This window comes from Fukomys damarensis, unplaced genomic scaffold (assembly GCF_012274545.1).
Source record: "Fukomys damarensis isolate Sample0158 unplaced genomic scaffold, DMR_v1.0_HiC HiC_scaffold_15, whole genome shotgun sequence".
In the NCBI taxonomy this organism is placed as follows: domain Eukaryota; kingdom Metazoa; phylum Chordata; class Mammalia; order Rodentia; family Bathyergidae; genus Fukomys; species Fukomys damarensis.
In genome coordinates, this window is record NW_022900927.1 from 66,016,226 (window position 1) to 66,034,192 (window position 17,967).

The 17,967-nt window shown below is 59.6% G+C and overlaps 1 protein-coding gene across 1 annotated transcript in view; it reads right to left on the minus strand.

Moving 5' to 3' along the window:
• Positions 1-17,967, minus strand: part of LOC104856504 (LARGE xylosyl- and glucuronyltransferase 1) — a 102,919-nt gene that overhangs the window by 82,499 nt on the left and 2,453 nt on the right. The window lies entirely within an intron of this gene.

A 17,967-nucleotide genomic window follows, 5' to 3' on the forward strand; every position in this document is an offset into this window, starting at 1 on the left:
CTGGACAATTTTAAAAAGAGAAGGAAAAACATCACAGAGGAACTGCAGGGGCCCAGGGGCCCTGTCCTGGACACTGGCTCCAGTGGGACCCGAGGGCACTACGCCCGGGTGCCCTGGAAGGCTTGGGCCAACTGCACTTCCTTTGCGAGCACTGCCAAGCCCTGGCCCTTGGAGTTGCAAAACCTCCACGTGCACCGTACTGCACAAGGAGACTCTCACGACGGAGGATGTGGGCATCCAAACCGCAGCACCACTCTCCACCCGTGTCCTGAACCCCACTCCAGATGCCTCCGCCACATCACCATACCCAGGAGCAGGGTGGGGGTGGGCTCCCTCCCGGTTTCAACCTTCCCGCCCCGCAACGCAGAGCTGCTTCCTGATCTCTGTGCTCCTGTGGGACCTCCCAGAGCCCCTGCAGGCCTCAACCACAGCCTTCAGGGAGGCGACAATGCCCTGTGTTTGCCAAGGCCAGCACCAGCCCAGCCGGGTGCTGGCATTTCCTTCGGCTCAGGCCCGAGTCAGCACCTCGGCTAACGGTATCCACCAGCAAATGCTCATGGACATCCACGCCCATGGTGCAGCCCCTCATGCTGTGGGCTCAGGGCAGCCGTCACCACCACTGAGGTGCAGCGCCGTGCCAGATACCAGAAGAAGTCCGGGACACTGACCGATGATGGAGGGACAGGACTGGAAGAATTAGAAGGTGCAAGATTAGGCTAAGAAAACAAACGGGCAGGAGGCTGTTCAGAGGAAATCTGTTCACACTGAGGGCAACTAACTGACGTGTTGACCGGGCTCTCAGAGGTAGTCACAGAAGCCCAAGCACAGTTATTTCAATAGACTCAGGTCTGCCTTGGGTGGAATAAGAGCCAACCAACAGCCGGCCAGTGGGTCCCACGCCAGGGGATCAGCTCCATTCCCAACACAGAGATGGAAGTGGCTTCCCAATTCCAACCCCAATTCCAAGTCACCACCACATGTGGCTTCACCTGCCTGGGACAGCGCCACCATCCAGAGAGGCAGGGAGGGGGAGTGTCCAGCACCCTGACCCTGTCCTCCTTGCCACTGACCACACCAGCCACAGACTCTCGATCAGAAACGGGAGCTGGAGCTGGAGGGCTGGGCGGAGATGTCTCCTCCTGGGCATTTTCACTAAGGTGCATGTGAGTGAAGTTTGGAGGGCAGGCAGGTGCACCGGCTCCAGCCACATGGAGTGCAGCAGGGAGGACCACACGGGCTGAGCACAAGAAGATCAAGCAGAGGAAGCTGGGCAGAGCGAGGGAAGGGGTGAATGCGGGGAGAAGGAAAGGGCTGTCAGGTGGGGAGGCAAGAGAGACAACAGGCAGCAAGCGTGTCAGAGGAAAACGGCGGTGGTGTGTGTGAGACGAAAGCAGATGGACGGACGCAGCTGCCTTCCCACCAGACAGGGCCCAGAGCTGCAAGGCCAGGCCACCTGCTGCCCCTCCTGTGCCGCGATTCCTCGCATGCACGGCCCACAGCTCACAAACGGCAATACCATCCCCCTTTGCAAACTGGAGCAGACCGGAACGTCTTACGACTGATATTCTGCATTAAAAGTTACATCAATGCCAAACACTCCTTGATCTAAGCACAAAGGTCAGCATCTTCTGAAATGAAAAACCGTTCTTTCAACAAACATTTGTGAAGCACATCTGCACCTCTGACCCGGTACTAAGCACTGAGCTAAAGAAACAACAGGCCCTGGCCCACCCGGAGGGCGCAGGAGCGGAAGAGGGTGTCTAAGCACACGCTGGGAAGGGGTGGTTACAGCCAGGGACCCGGGCAGCACTGGCTGCTGCAGCCAGGGCAGGGTGGGCGCGGCCCAGAAGTCACCCTGGGAGAAACAACAGCAGAAACAGCACCGCCACCTGATCAGCAGAGATGAATGGGTTACCTGCAGCCTGCGCCGGGCAGGGGCTGACTCCTGTCATGAGAAAACCTACCCCACAGGACAGACAAGTGCTACAGAAGTACGGCACGTGCTTTGTACCTCCTGAGATGGGAGCACACCGGGAGAGCTGAGCCAGGGCTCCAAAGTGTGGCTGGTGCCTGGGGAAGACAGGACTGTTGGCAAAGTAGGAGGAGCCACATGCAGCGGACCGCACAGGTCTCAGAAGTCCGGGCCATCCTGATCCAGCGGAGAGTATTCGGGGTGCACAGACTGTGGTCTGGGTGTCTGAAGGAACTGCACAGAAAATGGCCTCGACAGAGCCTGGGCACCGCCGGAGGGAGAGAAGCCTGACACCTTCCCCAGCCCAGCAGGACCCAGGTGGCTGCAGCAGGGGAAGACCCTGAGTCCCAACTGCACAAGTGACAGGATGCCGGAGGTTCAGAGCATTCCAATAAGTCAAATCTTGATGGAAAACAAAAGAGAGCAAGAAGTAGTGGAACCCAGCAGTGGGCTCACACTGAGCGGCCACATGGGGCGGGGCGGAGTCTTTCTCTGAGGGACAGCACTGCAGAATCGTGCTGCGGAGAAGGCGGGCCACGGCTGCTGGGGTGCACTGACATCCTGGCTGCCCCGCTGTGGGGTGCTGGACGTGCCGCCGAGCCACAGAAGAACATGCATTCCTTCTGACTGCAACTGTCTTCAGCTGCAAAAAGCAGGCAGAGATGTGCCCTGGGTCTGCTAGGTGGACGGGGAGAGGACCCAAGGCAGGGCCAGCGCTTGGCAGTCACAGGCACGGCTGCTGGCTTACACGCCTCAGCAGTGGACACACTCCCTGGAAGCCTGCGGAAGCAGAGAAGGCGAAGACCAGGGCCGCACGCATGCCACAGTGCCAAGAGCCACACCACGCACGGGACAGGCACTGTCCGAGACCATTATGAGTGACCTCTGCCCAATGCAAGCCGGAGCACGTGGGGGCTCCCATCGGCGCAGGTTCAACCCAGCTCACAGGCCACAGGAGACCACAGGTGGTACACAGGTCCAGAAGCTTGGGACTCCACATCCCCTCTGCCCAGGAAAGCCCTGATGATCCGCTGAGTGTCCTGGTCTTTGTCCTGGTCGGTGTGCGACCCCGCCCACTCTCTCATGGACGGCGGTGGGAGCTGCGCACGAAGACGTCAGGGAAGAATTCACCTTGTTAATTCCAAGTCGCCGCGTGGGTGCTGATGACAAAGACGCGGTGATGACGGAAACAACAGCAAACCTCGTGAAGACAGGCGGAGGGCAGCGTGCAGGCTGCGGTGCACGCACGTGACCAGGTGGCATCAGGAGGGACAGACCACGCTGCGCTCGGAACTGAAGGGAGACGCACTGTGAGCTCAGCAGGAGGTGAGCGGGGTGGGCTGACGCTCACACCACGCAGCAGATGGGCCGAGGAGGCGGCACCAGCCCTGCAGCGGTCACCGAGGAGCCCAGGCCAGAGCACTGGAGCCCACGCCGGTGCAGGCATGCTGGGGCCGGGGCGGGAGAGCTGGGCCGACAAAGCTGTGAAGTAGGATCACGGCAAGAGCTTGGACAGGGAACTCGGCCCCACACTGCCCAGCCAGACTGAGCCCCGGGCAGCAGGTGGGACAGGACAGGGTGCCAGAGTCCCTCCCCAGGGCCACGCTGCCCTTCCCGGGTGTCAGCACCTGCCCCTGCACTCCATGGGCCCTGCCCTTCATCCTCATGGAAATCAGTACCCTCTTAATGGGAAAGGGACAAGAATGCAAAATTAAGGCAGTGCAGGCAAGGGGCAGGGTGGGGACTGGGAAGTGCTGGGCGAGGTCGGCCGTCATGGGGGAGCCGGGCAGCAATGGTGCCAAGTGAACGCACGGACTGCTGACCAGAATCCGAAAGGACAGGGCAGGTAAGGCAGCAGGGCTGGCTGGAGGAAGCCCACCAGTCAGCATCTGCTCAGGGCTGGGCACAAACTGGGCGGCCAGGCACCCTCAGAGCAAGCCTGCAGCTCATGGAGGCAGCAGAGGTCGCTGGCACCTGGACACCAAGGCAAGTCCAGAAGAAGCCACGACAGACCGAGGCCTGCTCCTCCACTCCGCCCACACTGCAGCCATGAGCTTGAAGTGGGACAAAGGGCCTCCCAGAACGAGGAGGGAGAGGAGCACCTGTCCTGTCTTCTCTGTACAGAGGCCCCGCTGTCTGACTTAATAGGCCGTGTGCACTTGGGGCTGGAGACGCAGCCCAGGTCGGTGCCCCAGCCCTGCCACGCCCTCCTCACTGTCTGACAGAGGGTGGGCACCAAGCTGCCCTCACTCAGATGGCCACCTGCCGCAGTCTCCCCCACAGCTGACATTACAGGCATGAGTATCCACACCAGTGTCACATGGGAAATGGCCACGGGACATTCCTGGGATCCCGGACCCTTGACCATGAAGGTGAGGACCACAGAAGGAGGCAGCAGGGGAGGCCGGGCGGGGCCTGGCTGCCCCTGGGGAAGGGTGTGGGTCCACTGCTGGGGGGGGGGCACAGGCCCAGGAAGCCACTGTGGCCCAGGCTACCAAGCGCACAGCAGACACCGCTGGTCCCTACCAGCTGAATCCAGGCTGGGTCCGACCCCCGTGACCCGCACAGGGCACTCTGAGTCCTGCCCACTCCTTGGGCCCAGTGCTCGCCCCGATCAGCCCCATTCCATGTAGCCTCTGCCTGCCCATGCAGGTGTCCAGGGTCGGGCTGACAGCCACTCCCAGCAGGACTCAGGTCTGCACCCGCAGACTCTAGAGTAGACACTCCACACAGCCAGTCAGCAACAGGTGATGAATCACCGACCAAGGGAGGGAATCAGGCTTCAGGGGCGCCTGTTTAGCCCGCAGCTGGCCTCAGGTTTGCACAGCAACTATGGCCACGGGCTTTTGGGGACACCGGGGAGACGCGGACCACACAGAAGTCATACGCACAGGGCTTGGGACGCAGAGACAGCGGGGACCACGAGACGGGGCCTGGGGGCAGCAGCTGGGGACCGGAGCTGTGGCATCGGCCAGGGCCTGGCGGGCGGACAGTGCCCGAAACCCAGTGACGTGAGGGGCGTGGGATAAATGGTGTGGGCTGCGGGCCAGGGAGAGCAAAGGTCCCAGCCCCCAGCCCCGGGCGACTTGGGGGGACTGTGCGCTGCCCAGGGGATTTCTGGTCAGCTGTCCCATCACAGAACGAGAACAATCGCAAGGGGCAAGGAACCGGATGCAGCGGGGCTCCCTGGAGGGCTCCACCATCACGGGCGCCAGCTGTGTCAGTCTCACCTCAGCCGAGCGGTGTGAAGGCGAACATGGTGGCCTGCCATGGGTGCAGTTACTGAGTCAGGAACTAACCACCAACGCGTCCTTCCACGCAGCACGCACCGGTCTGCAGGGAAACCACGAGTAGGCACATCAAACGCTCTGCTGTTTAGCCAGTGCCTTCCAAGAGCAGGAGAACCAGGATGGATGGATGGACAGACAGATGGAAGGGTGGAGGGAGGGATGGGGGAGAGGGAGACAGTCAGTCTGGGTGAACCAGAAGAGCTTCCATAACCAGGACCACCTGGGCCACCCCGAAGTGGCACCAGAAGGACCCACGCGCAGAGGACTGCCCACAGCAGCTGCACCCCTTCTCACAGAAAGGAACCTGGAAGAAACCCCAGCCTCCCTCCCCTCCCTCTCACTCCAGTCCCGTCAGGGTCCTCCCAACAGAAAGTCTACGGAGCCTCTCATGGGTCAGGAGGTGGACAGAGAGTAGGGTGGAGAAGGGTAAGCAGAGCTAGAGGGGAGAGACCACATCCAGTATGCAGCGCAAAGGCCCTGTGGCAGGAGTCTGCTCAGGGAGGCAAGGAGAACCTAGCTGGTGTCCAGGGTTTGGGGAGTTGGAAAATGAGGGGTCTTTGCCAGAACAAAGCACCAGCAGACTTGATTCAATGCCATATGCCTGGCTTAGCACAGTTCCAGGCATGGACATGTGCACAGGCCTCTGTTCCATGAGTAGATGAATAAAGACTAAGTCAGCAAACCTTCTGCAAAAACACTTAATGTATGAGCTGGGTGTAGTGGTGCACACTTATAATCCTAGCAACCAGGAAAGCTGAGGCAGGAACATCACAAGTTCAAGTCCAACCTGAGCCACTTGGCAAGACCCTATCTCAAGGTAAGAAATGAAAAAGGACTGGGGATATAGCTCTGTGTGAAGGCCCCATCTCAGGGTCCCCGCTGTCTGCGTCCCAAGCCCTGTGTGTCATCAATTCTGTGTGGCCCATGTCTCCCCACTGTCCCCAAAAGCCTGTGGTCAGTGTTCCTGAAACCTGAGGCAGTGCCGAGAGGGGCGGGGGATATTCATGTTCAGAACTGCATTTTTAAACACTGGAATCTCGCTCTCAGCACCAGGCCACTCATTTCCTCCCTGGGGTCTGCCCATCACCTTAGCCTCTTCCTTGGGCATGGTCATCGGCCTGCCGAGGCTTCCCTGGCCCCAGCAGTTTCCACTGTGTCCTGGTGGGTCTGGAGCATCACCCATCCCCCAGCTATGGCCAGACACATTACCTCCTGCACAGCACCCTTTCCTAGGTTCCCATGATCCTGTGCCATCTCCCATGATCGATTCCACACACAATCCTGCAACTGGATGTGGCTCCACTCACCCTTCACACCACCCCCAAGCCATGAGTCAATGGCTTTTGTCCACACAACCTTGTATCCGACAGAACCCTGTACAAGGCAGGCACCAGATTTTATCTGAACACATGAAGGGGTAAACGTACAGATGCCAAAAAGCAGGAGATGGCAGACTCTATCATTTAATCCTAGTCCCTGACTCTGATGTAACGGAATTCTTCTATTTTTAATCCGCCCCCTACTCCCGAACATGACACCAGCAAGAAAATGAAGACAAGTGACAAACAGCCTACAACCTGAACACCCGCCGCAGCAGCTCAAAATGACAACATTAATTTAGTGAACTTAAACACTGGTGAACTTTTTAACACATTCCAAGTTATTTACACTGGGAAAGGCATCCTGAGATCGCCTGCCAAAGATGGCCTCAAGCAGAGATGACACATGTATCTTTCAAATGTTAATTTCCTTTTTAAACTTCCAGCTTTGATGCACGTTACCTTTTCTCTTGGAATCGGGAAATCAGAAGAGACTCACTGATGATGTTTTTAACCCATCCATCAATCCACCCATCCCTTCGTCTATCCTTTTACACATCCATCCATCCGCCCACCCAGCCACCAATCTGCCACCCATCTATCCAGCCTTCCAAAGTGACAGGGACGGCACCGGCTGCAGGCACGCAAAGTGTTGAGCCTCTATTTAGAGACAGACAGAGTGAATCCCACGCACCGGGTTCAACGAGCACATTGTGACGGCAGTGGAGGGCACAGGAGGACAGAAGAACGGGCTGCCGCAGAGCCAGGGAGGCCGAGGCTCCCTGGAAAGAGGGCTTATTAGCTTCCTTGGCTGTGGTGCCTGGGCGGCTCACAGACGGCCATGTGTTGTCCAAGGATAAGGCTGTGCTCGGAGCTGCTCCCTGGGAAGGCACGAGGGAGACTCAGTCCTACACCCGCTCCCACTTCTGACAGAATGCTCCTCAGGACGCCCCCAGCACCTCACTCACCACTTCCCTCTGTCCAAGTCTGGCTCTGTGTGCAAATTCCCCCTCACAGGGACACAGGGACGTCTGGTCCAGAGCCACCATGGTGACACATCGTGATCTGATCATCACTAAGAATCCATCTGGGATCAGCGCACACGCACAGGACTGGGGTAAGGAAGTCTACATTTCTGTGGTGGGCACAATTTGATCTACAACACTGCGGAAAACCGATCTTGAAGGATAAACGTGAACTTCCTGTGGGATGCAGCTTGTGGGGTGGGCGGGGTGAAGGGTGGAGGTCCAGGCCCCAGCGGCCAGGGCTGGGGAAGCTGCTCACGGGGGGTGGGGGGGCTGGACCCCTTCTCCCAGCGGCAAGAAACCCCGCGGAAGCCTTGTGGCCAGAAGGAAGCTGTGGCTGAGAGGGCGCCTTCCCGCTCTGTTCTGCCGTTTGCACCTTGGAGCCTAGACAGCATGGAAGCCATGCCCACAGCTTACACTGCCCTCCAACGACCCTGGCCTGCTCTGCAAAATGAGTGCTGTGTCCTTGCAGTGACCTTCACCCCCTGACCCAAGACAGGAGCCCTCCCACGCATGGGGTGCAGGCAGAAGGAACCATCTTCTGGCCAGAGGCCACAGCAGGCTTCCAGGTCCCAGGTTCTCTCGCTCATCTCTCTCAGCGGGAGGAGCCACATGGCAACCGCAAGGGCCAAGGTCAGGGTTCACATGGGCCATTACAACGGGACGCCTACGGGTGGAACAGGGGACCGCGTGCGCTCTGCTGACAGTGTCATTCCATGGGCTGTGCCTCGGAGACGGCAGCCAGGGAACCAGGGAACCAGGGCCACCAACCGGAAGGAAAGGGCGCCCCAGGACGGCCAGAGAGCACGTGAGAGCGTGGGAACTGGAGGGGCGCTGGCTTCTTTCTTACAGTAGTACTTGTATTCCAGGTAATCGGATTTGGCTCTTAGCACTAATGTCATTTTCTGCTCATTTAAGGTCCCGGGAAACCTTGGAGTGAGAAGACTGCAGATGGAACGCAAACAGAGCCCTTCTGAGAAGGAGCTGCCCCAGGCTGCCTGAGCTGGAGGCCGAGCAGGGGGCTCCCGGCTCGGCGAGGGCAGCCTGCTGGGCGTGAGGGTAGAGGCCGCTGGTTCTCCCCTGCCTGACTGTGGCGGGCCTTTGGGAAGCTGCAGGGCGCTGGGCCTGGGGGACGTGGAGGGGAAAGGCAGAGAAATGAGGAGGCCCCACCACCCCCGGCTCAGCCCTGGGCAGGAAGCAGCCCCTGCCGCCTTTTGGAGGGCAGGGTCGGGCTCTCCGGACGTCCACTGCACAGTGTGGCTCCCTACGCAGCTTCTTGCATTCTTAAAAGCTTCCAGTGTGGACAGTAGATTCTACTCACCCTACACACAGGAAAAAGAGGAACAGCAGGCAGCCAGGACAGTGCTTAGTGCCCTGTGCGCCTCGCAACCTCCCGATTCCTTGGCCTCTGAGGTCTCTTACGATGGGTCAGCAGGAGGCGTCTGGCCGGTGTGCATATGAGGTGAGGACGAACAGGACACCAGGCGTAGCCCACTGTGCCAGCCCCACCTGGGTACAGGGAACCAGGACACTAGGGTAATTACCAGCAGCAGCTTCCCCTGCAGGGCAGCCTGCAAGGCCGGGCCCGGGGAAAGACTCCTTTCATGCAGATTCTGCAGCTAATGGCCAGCCTTCCTGTCCTGCCCTGTCCCGCACCTGCCCCACCCCTGCCCTACCCATGTCCCTGCCCTATCCCTGCTCTGCCCCTGCCCCAGCCACGCTGGGTTCACAGCTCCTCATAGGTGCAGAGAGGGAGGAAGACTCTCCAGGGGCCAGGACTCTGCGGGTTGGGCCTGCTCTGGTTTCCCGGATGGCAGCACAAGATCATGAAGCTGGAGGCCCAGTCCCTCTCCCTGGTGACCCTGACCCTGCAGGACAGCGGGAGACCTGGGCTCCAGTGCAGGACAGTGAGGACAGAGTCCTCCTGCTCACAGACACAGTGCAACACAGCTCCCTGCCTGACGGAGAAAAGTCCAGCTTCTCCCTGGGCCGGATGAGGATGAAAATTCCCTCCCTGTGGGACGGGGTGGCGCACTCCTGCTATTCACACAGAATCACTGAGCCCCACAGCGTGGCATCAGGGATGTGGGGTGTCTCTGGGGAGCAGCGCATAGGCAGAAAGGGACGGGTGCAAGCTGACACCGCAGACTGTGGCTGGGGCCTGCCGGGCACTGCACAGCACTGGATGCCACTTGTCGGAAGACCATGTGCAGCCCCAGTGTCCTCCGTCCTTCCTTCAGGGGGAGCTGCTTCTCCCAGCCTCGCCTGCCCACTCCCCGGGGCTGGCATCACCACGCCAGGGCTCAGGTCCCAGGCAGGCTGCAGGCTAGGCCTTCTACCTGCCCAGGGCCCACCGTCAGTCACCCTGGTGGGGGCCAGGGTGCTCAAGCCAGAACAGCTGTTCCAGAGGCAACCACTCCAGCTGCTGGGCCGGGGACCCCAGGGCTGCAGGGCATGCTGGGCGGGGGCACACGAACGCTGGCCACCTCACCTCTGCTGCTTGGCTCCACTGTCGCCCGTGATCGCATGCTCTCTCATGGGCCGCAGGACGCCCTGCTCAGTGGTCACCCCCAGCCTTTCCCGATTGCTGGCCCTGCAGGGCCTACGGCACCAGCTCAGCACCATGACGCACGTTTACTTCCGGATCTACAGCCCTGATCCTTCACAGCCCCAGCTGACAGTCGGGTCCAGGCTGTGGATTAGAGGCCAGGCATACAGGAGGACTCAGCTGGGACCTCCTGGCTGCGACCCCATGTGCTGCTGCGCCTGTGGGTCCTTCGTCTGAGGGGCCTTAAGAGCTAGCATGGCCCAGGTGCCGCGGGTGAACTGTCCCTGCCTACAGAGGAGGGAGCCGAGCAGTCCCCTAGCAGTGATGCACCAGGAGGAAGGCAGCAGCCTGCATTCAGGTCTCCAATCACTACTATCCCGCTCCACAGGGAACCAGAGGAGCCAGCCCGGAAGAGGCTGAGGCAGTACAATACCATGCTGCCTGTCACTAGAGAGCGAGTGCAGTGTGCCCTCCATGAACTCCCACCGGAGCCTCTCCATCCCTCCCATGCCACCCACCACTGCTGTGCATCCACAGTCGGACACAGCCCTGGTGAGAGGCATGTCTCTCCACGCTGTGACCTCCCGGCTGCAGTTCCCAGCTCCCACACGCACCCTGACGAATCAGAGCCTGGTGACCACATCTGCATCAGCACGGCTCTGAGGCGTGCAGTCCCGGGGGCCTGGAGAGAGAGTGGGCACAGGCTGGTTCCGGGCACTGCCCTACTGACTGAAGGACGGGGGGACCACTGTCACAATGGGCAGAACCACTGCACCACAGCAGAGGGGCCTGCTGTCACCGGGGCAGTGGCACTGGCGAGAGAGCAAAGTTCCTGCTCCTTGGCGCACTGCTCTGATGGCTGAGGGGTGCAGACGCGGGAGATGCCCACAGGACCTGATCTGCCCAGGGTGGAGCAGGAGGGCGCCATCTTGCACAGGAAAGAGAAAAGAACCAGAGTTGCGCACACTGAGGGGAAAGGACATGTGAGGAGGCCACGGCTGGTGTGACTGTCGCCATGGTGGTGGTGGTGGTGGTGGCGGGGCGGTGACACCGACACCGGCTCATCCCCCTGCCGGCTCCCAACCTCCGGCACATGGCACCTCTGTGCACCCCCGTCCCTCATCCCTCACCTGAGGAGGGGGCGTCCTATGGTCTCGAGACAGCCCGGATGCGCAGATGGGCTGGCGCTCAGGGCCGAGCAAAGACTCTGCACACAGAGGTCAGCTTCTCCGCGGCCGTGTGGGGTGTCTTCCTGTCCAGGTGCTGCGCCAGGAAAGCGAAGACCGAGAGCGAGAGTAGTCGGCCCCAGGTCTGGCGCACTAGAAGGGTGCGTAGACACTGGGCAGACACACGGGGGCGCCATCTGTGCTGACGCCAGCCCGGGCTGGTGGTGAGGAGCAAGCCAGGAGCCTCAGCCACTCAGGCCACACAACGTCCGGGCCAGACCTCCCCACTGGGCAGGACCTCGGCGTCCCTGTGCCTGGGCTGCTCTCCCACAGCCCCAGCAGACCAGCCGGCTCCCGTCACAGTCGCCTGGATGGGTGAGGGGTCCACAGTGAGACCGGTGCCCAGAGTCGGGAACCAGAGCCCTGTGTGCTCCCAGGGCAGGAGGATGACATTCTGTTCGTCTCAGACCCTCCCTCAGAGCGGTGACCCAGCACTGAGCTTCCCAAGGAGAGGTAAGGACAAGGAGGGAGACACAGGGCACAGGGCCTCCACTTAGTTCCTACGCAGCCTGTCCTCCTCTCTCTCCAGCCACCAGCTGTCCACGCAGTCCACCTACCGCTGGCCCTGCTGAACGCCCTTGTCCCACTGCCACAAGGGCTTCCGGCCACCTCCTCCTCCACTCGCCTTGTCTCGGCTCAGCACAGCAGCCCTCTGTGGTCCCGGCCCTGTCCCATGCCCACAGCCTGCCCACTGTGCTTGCTGATGGGGTCCAGTGCTGGCTCCAAAGCTCGGGGACCACTCCCCACCATGGGGCTGAGCAGGAGGGCTCAATGTGGACAGGACAGCTCAGGTCCAACAGTGCCACAAGGAATCAGGTATAGTGGGAGCGGCTGAGGCCTGGTCTGCATGTCCCTGCCCACCACTGACAGCCTCCATCCAGCAAGAGCACAGGATCCTGGGAGCTGGGGCCTGAGGCGCCCCCTGTTGGAGAGAACAGGATGTCCATGATGGCCAGGACCCACCCACCAGGGGTCCTGTGAGGATAGGGCTCTTCAGATAGGAATCAGGACAGCAAGGCCTGTCCAGCAGGGAGTAGCGCCTCAGTCCTGGAGGAGGGAGTCTGGGCCCAGAGAGGCTAAGTGTCTCAGCTGAGGACACAGAGCATTTCAGGGCAGGCTGGGAGTCAGAACCAGGAGTGCTGACCCTGCTCAGACACTGGGAGATGGAACTTGGCTCTTCCGCTCTGTCAAGACCGTAAAGTTCTCTCAGCTGGTCACTTGTGTAACACAACGTAACTTCCTCCACTGTGACAACTGCATCCACGACCCAGGGCCACAGCACGAGCTGCACACGCCTAGAAATAGGTAGACACAATGGCCATGCAGCCTGGCACACATCAGGGTGTGACCCGCTGGCCTGGAGGTCGCTCTGGACCTCATGGCCCTCCAGGTCTTGGCTTCCCCCGCTGGGAAATGGAGCCCTCTTGGCCGGGGGAGACCTGGTCATCTTCCCGGGCATCTTCCTCAGTTACAGGAAAGGAGTGGGAGAGGTGCCGAGGATCGCTGAGGGACTGCACGGGCCTCCCCCCACAGGGGCCAGCATGTCTGTACTCTGTGCAAACTCAGCCAGCCCGTCCTCGCCCGGACCTGCGTGAGGTCCCACAAGGCACCAGAGCGTCATCTGCATAGCTGGGAGCCCGAGCAATGGTCCCTAACGCCTGCCCTGCTCTCACTCTGAGTCTATGCTGGAGACAAAGGCAAACTGCATTCAAGGGCAGATGGAATTCTCTGCTTCTACTTGCCACAGAACACGGTTTGCGTCCTCCGCCCAAATAGCCACTTGTCTTGGGGTCTGTCCTGTCCTTGTCTAGCACCTGAGCACCCTGGCTCCGACAGGACACCGCCGGCTCCTTCTGTATCTGGGAGGTCTGCGACTATGCTGCCAGGGCCTCTCCAGACAGTCCAGGTGCCCTCACACTAGCTTGGCAGCCTTGATCGGACAGCTCGACACCTGGGCCTCAGTCTCCTTATCTGCAGCATGGGGGATGTGGAACTGTATGGGCAGAGATGAAGTCATGCGTGCAAAACCAGGAGCCCCGCAAGAAGCTCAGAGCAAGCCAAGATGCAAATAGCCTAACTGGGGCCAGCCAGCGCCTACGGCACAAGGTGTTTCTGCTCCATTCTCTGCATGAAACAACAGTGTGGGGTGACCAGGGGGACAGCGAGGACTCCGACCCCGAGTGCTACTACAGGGAAATGAGCCATGGATCCTGCTAGATCTTTCTAGTTCTTCAAGAATCAATGCCAATTATCTCCCAATATTTAACCATTACCACTGAATTCAAAACCAGTAAAAACAGCGGGCCAGTCCAACCCTACACAAAGGCCAGCAGATGCAGCCAATCTGTCACAGCTGTCGATGGTAGGCTTGGTTCCTCTGGACTCCTTCTCTCCCTCTTTCTGTCTCTCTCCCCTCCCACATCAAACCCAGGGCCTCCTGCGTGCCAGGCAGGCTTTCCATCCCTGAGCCCCACCTTCACCCCTTGGAAGCTGTTGCCATCCTTTTTGTTGGGGTTATAGTTTAATAGCACATTTCCTTTTCAGGTTTATCCACCTTTTGTACAGGAATTTTCTTTCTTTTTCCAAGCAATGTTTATTGAGTGATGCAGATGGGAACATTCACTATCAAATGGGGCTTGGAGTCTGTGTCAAGCAGTAATATTGTAATATTGTTTTAATATTCATTAGAGCTACATCATTGCTACAGTCTGCTGGGAAGACTGGTCTCGTTTCGAACTGATGGAGACACTCATACAGACACAGAGCTTTATGAACAAATTCAGATCCTGAAGTCAATGCTGTGATCAACTTTCATAGAGCAAGTACCATGCAAATGGTGAGGTATAAAAGGAGGATGAAAGACTCAGGGTTAAAGAGAAGTGCTAAACGTCAATCCCAAAAGAAAAGTCTTGTGCTAAAAAAGTGTTTGAATCGACAGTGACACAGACTCATAAATCTCAAAGGTTAATAAAATTCCTCTCATCTGAAAATACAAACCCTAAAAGAATCACTTGAAGTTCAGCCTCTCACACATTTAGATCTGCATGGGCTTTAACAACATGAAATCATGCAGAGGACAGTGAACGAATCACAAGGGAAACACTGGTGCCTTGGTTCACGAACTTCATGGTTCTACGATTCTGGCAGACAGCCACGTTTGTGGTTGTGCAGGACGGCCAAGGTCCTGTCTGTCACCGACACAGAGTTTGCAAAGAAAAACACTGCGCCAAGCTCTGTGCCCGAAAACCAAGCTGTCTGCAAACAAAAGCTTGTGAACCGAGGCCCCCATAGCTGAGTGATTTGCAGTGGCACCTACAAGGGCAGCACGCAGCTCCCAAAGCCTGCCTACATCCCGCAGGCCCCGGTGGCGGCCTGCAGAAGGTCCCGCCGTCCCAGATGTCATGAGCTGTGGTCACAGGAAGCCGTGTGCACCTGCCCACCTTGCTCAGCCAGGCTCCGGGCTTGCCCTCTGCGCCTGCCTGTCCTACTGTGGATGGCATCGGGAGCGTCCTGTGTGCCCTGCTGGCGTGCACACCAGTGCACAAGCCTGGTGTGTGTGTCCGGAACAGAGCCGATGGGTACACGAGGCTCCACCTCATGACACTGGTGTTTCCCACGGCGATGGCACCACTGTCCTTCACTTAATATTGATAGACCCACTCAACCCTCAAGAGAAAAGAAACAGAAGAAAACGTCCCCACCCTTAAACTGGCACCTGAAATCAAAACAAAGGAAACCACCTTAACACCAGGATCCCCAAGAGCAGGTGTTCCGGCCCACGCTTTGGACGGCCTCGACCTGTAATGGGTCAGCATAAGAACCACTCGCCATGAGTTGAGTTGTGTGAACAGTTCACAGCCACACTGCTCGGCACGATGCTCCTTCGTGGATGTCAGCTCTGTCCGTGTTTGTACACCGAGTTAAGACTAAAGAACCCCAAAGTCCAGAGCCGAACAAGAAGTGCGTTCAGGAACCCGGGTTTTGTGCATGTGTGGGACGAAGGACACCATTCCACAGCTGCAAATGCCTCTGTCCATGGGAAGGCCGCGGCAGGTGGGGTTCAGCTCAGCATGTGGACACAGCAGTTCCCATGGTCACCAGCCACCTTCACGAGGACAATGTGGTCACAGACGGAGAAGTGTTGCCGGAAGCAAGACACAGGTCGCAGATCAGGGAGAGCAATTCAGATGCCCTGGGGGCTGCAGGGGGACTGGGCGTCCCTAGAAGCTCAAAAGGCCAGAAGACAGTCTTCCCTGCACCCCAGAGGGAGCCAGCCAGCCTGCCAACACCCTGACTCGTCCCTGACTGAGTGCGCTGGGACTCTCCTTCAGGGTTTTTTCTGTCTTGAGACACAAACAGTGCTGATCTACTGCAGGAAATGGGAACAGCTTTCCCTCATCTGAGGGAAGCGCTGCGAGGCTCCCACGACCACCTGAGAGCTGCACACGGCCACCCACAGCAACAGGTCACCACGTGCTCACTGCAGTGTGGCCGTGATGGTGACGGCAGAACTAGCATCCTGTCCCCTTCCTTCCTCGTGACTTCAGGGAGACTCGCTCATCATTTCTCATTTAAGATTCCCAGGACACCGCCGGCAGTAAGTGAGCGGTACTGTGAATCGGGAGGTGGGCAAGGTCCATACTGGGGTTCAGAGCAGGAGCTTGGGGTCCCCGTCGGAGGCGCCTCCAGGACAGGAGTCCGCTGAGGGGCTGTCACCCCCCTAGGATGCTGGGGGCGTGCAGGAGGCAGGGGTGTTCTGATCACCACCTCACCACCCGCAGAACACCCAGGTTGCACTGCCCCGCAGACAGGGCCTTCGGGAGGTCTGCAGCCACTGCACCCCACTCTCCCCACAGTCACATCCTGACCCTGGGAGGCCCCTCCAGCTCAGCCCTCACAGTTACCAAGCACAGGCAAGACCTCAGCAACCCAACCTGTCCCCTGCAGTCCCGCCCTGTCCAGGTCACAAAGCCCTCACACCCTGCCGCCCCAGCGGAAAGGAGAAGCTGAACTGTGGGCTCTGCACGGCTATGGCTGCAGGTCAGGGCTTTGGCCTTCGGTGGAAATGGGTGGCTGTGACTCGTCACACTCACTTCAGCAGCAGTTTGGTTGTTGAGACAGGGACCAAGGACTCTGTGATGACAAGGCTCAAACGGCTGGCATCAGCTCAACCCATAGCCTCGGCGCGCTCACTGCTCCGGCGCAGAGGCCGGCCCTGCGAGCTCGGCTCAAGCTGTCTAGGGGCGCCCTGCCTCCCGACCCTCCTGCCCGGCCCTGGGGACCTGAGTCACCTCAGTGCCACACGTGAGCAAGTGTCCAACCACAGGCAGCACCTGCTTCCAGCCGTGGCCTCCACACCCAAGACACCCTGCAGTGAGGCAAAAAGAACCCTGCCCTCAGTGGGGCCCACGGTGCCCGAGAGAGGGCGACCACAGTGGGCACTGGATGAGACGCTCGAGCCCAAGTGGCCACGGTGCCCAGAGGCGGGCAGGCTCCGCACATCGAGCGCAGAGGCCCCTCGCCAGCCTGAGCACCCAAAGCAGGAGCACGGGCAGCCGGCGTGGGGAGCAGCAGCAGTCCTCCTCCAGGGGACAGAAAGTGTCAGCCCAGACTGTGTGTGCTAGAAACGCCGCCCAGGGGGAACCACGCAGACTGAGCACCATAACCCTGTGAGCCTCGGACTCGACCCTGCCCGAAGCCCAGCTGCCTCACTCTCCAGTTACACGGACCGCCTGCTCCCCTCTGCCAACGTCACGCAGGAGGGCTTCCCCCAGCACACCTGAGAATCCCACAGCTCCAGCAGGAAGACCATGCAGCACCAGGGAGGCCCGGGCAGATCTTCCTGCGCTGGGACCCAGCCGCAGTCGGCATCACTATTGAATGAGAGCACGGGTCCAGCCCGCCGCCTGGAGGCTCCTCGCTGGGAAGCAGGTGGCACTGCCCCTACCATCCAGGGCCACGAGGACAGGGCCTGCACATGGAGCTCGTGCCATAGCGCCAGCCCAGAAACGCTCTGAGGCCAGCTGTGGGTGTCAGCACTGTCACCGTCCATCCCCTCATCGCCACCTCCACTGAGGCTGCGCTGAGACCCGGCCTCTGCCTTCAGACAGCTCCTGCAGGAGTCGAGCCCTGCCCACCCTGCCTCTCCTGGCACCACGGAGGGAAAGATGTTAATGTGGAGTTGTTTTCTCTGAACTAAAACTCAGTGCTCCTCTGTAAGTGCAGTGTTGGGCTTGGGTTGTTGTGTTGTTGGGTGCTCGTCTCTAAAAGCTTCGCCGTCACGATTTAGTGCACACAGCTGCGATGACAGCGGCTGAGGGGGCAGTGATGGGCGAGGCAACCCCGAATGCAGGCCCACAGCTACGCTGTTCTGCCGTCCCCCACCCCAGCGCAGACCTCAAAAGCCAAGGCAACTCCTCATTAACGGGTAGCCTCGAGCCGTCAGTTAAATCATGCATAAAGCCCATGTTCCAGCCCAGTAGTGACTTCTCCGCCCAAGTCTCCACTGGGCCTGCTGCCGGGGACAGGGCCACATTCCATGCCGGTGCACCCTGCCCTGCCACTCACTGCACTTGGCAGGGCCGCGG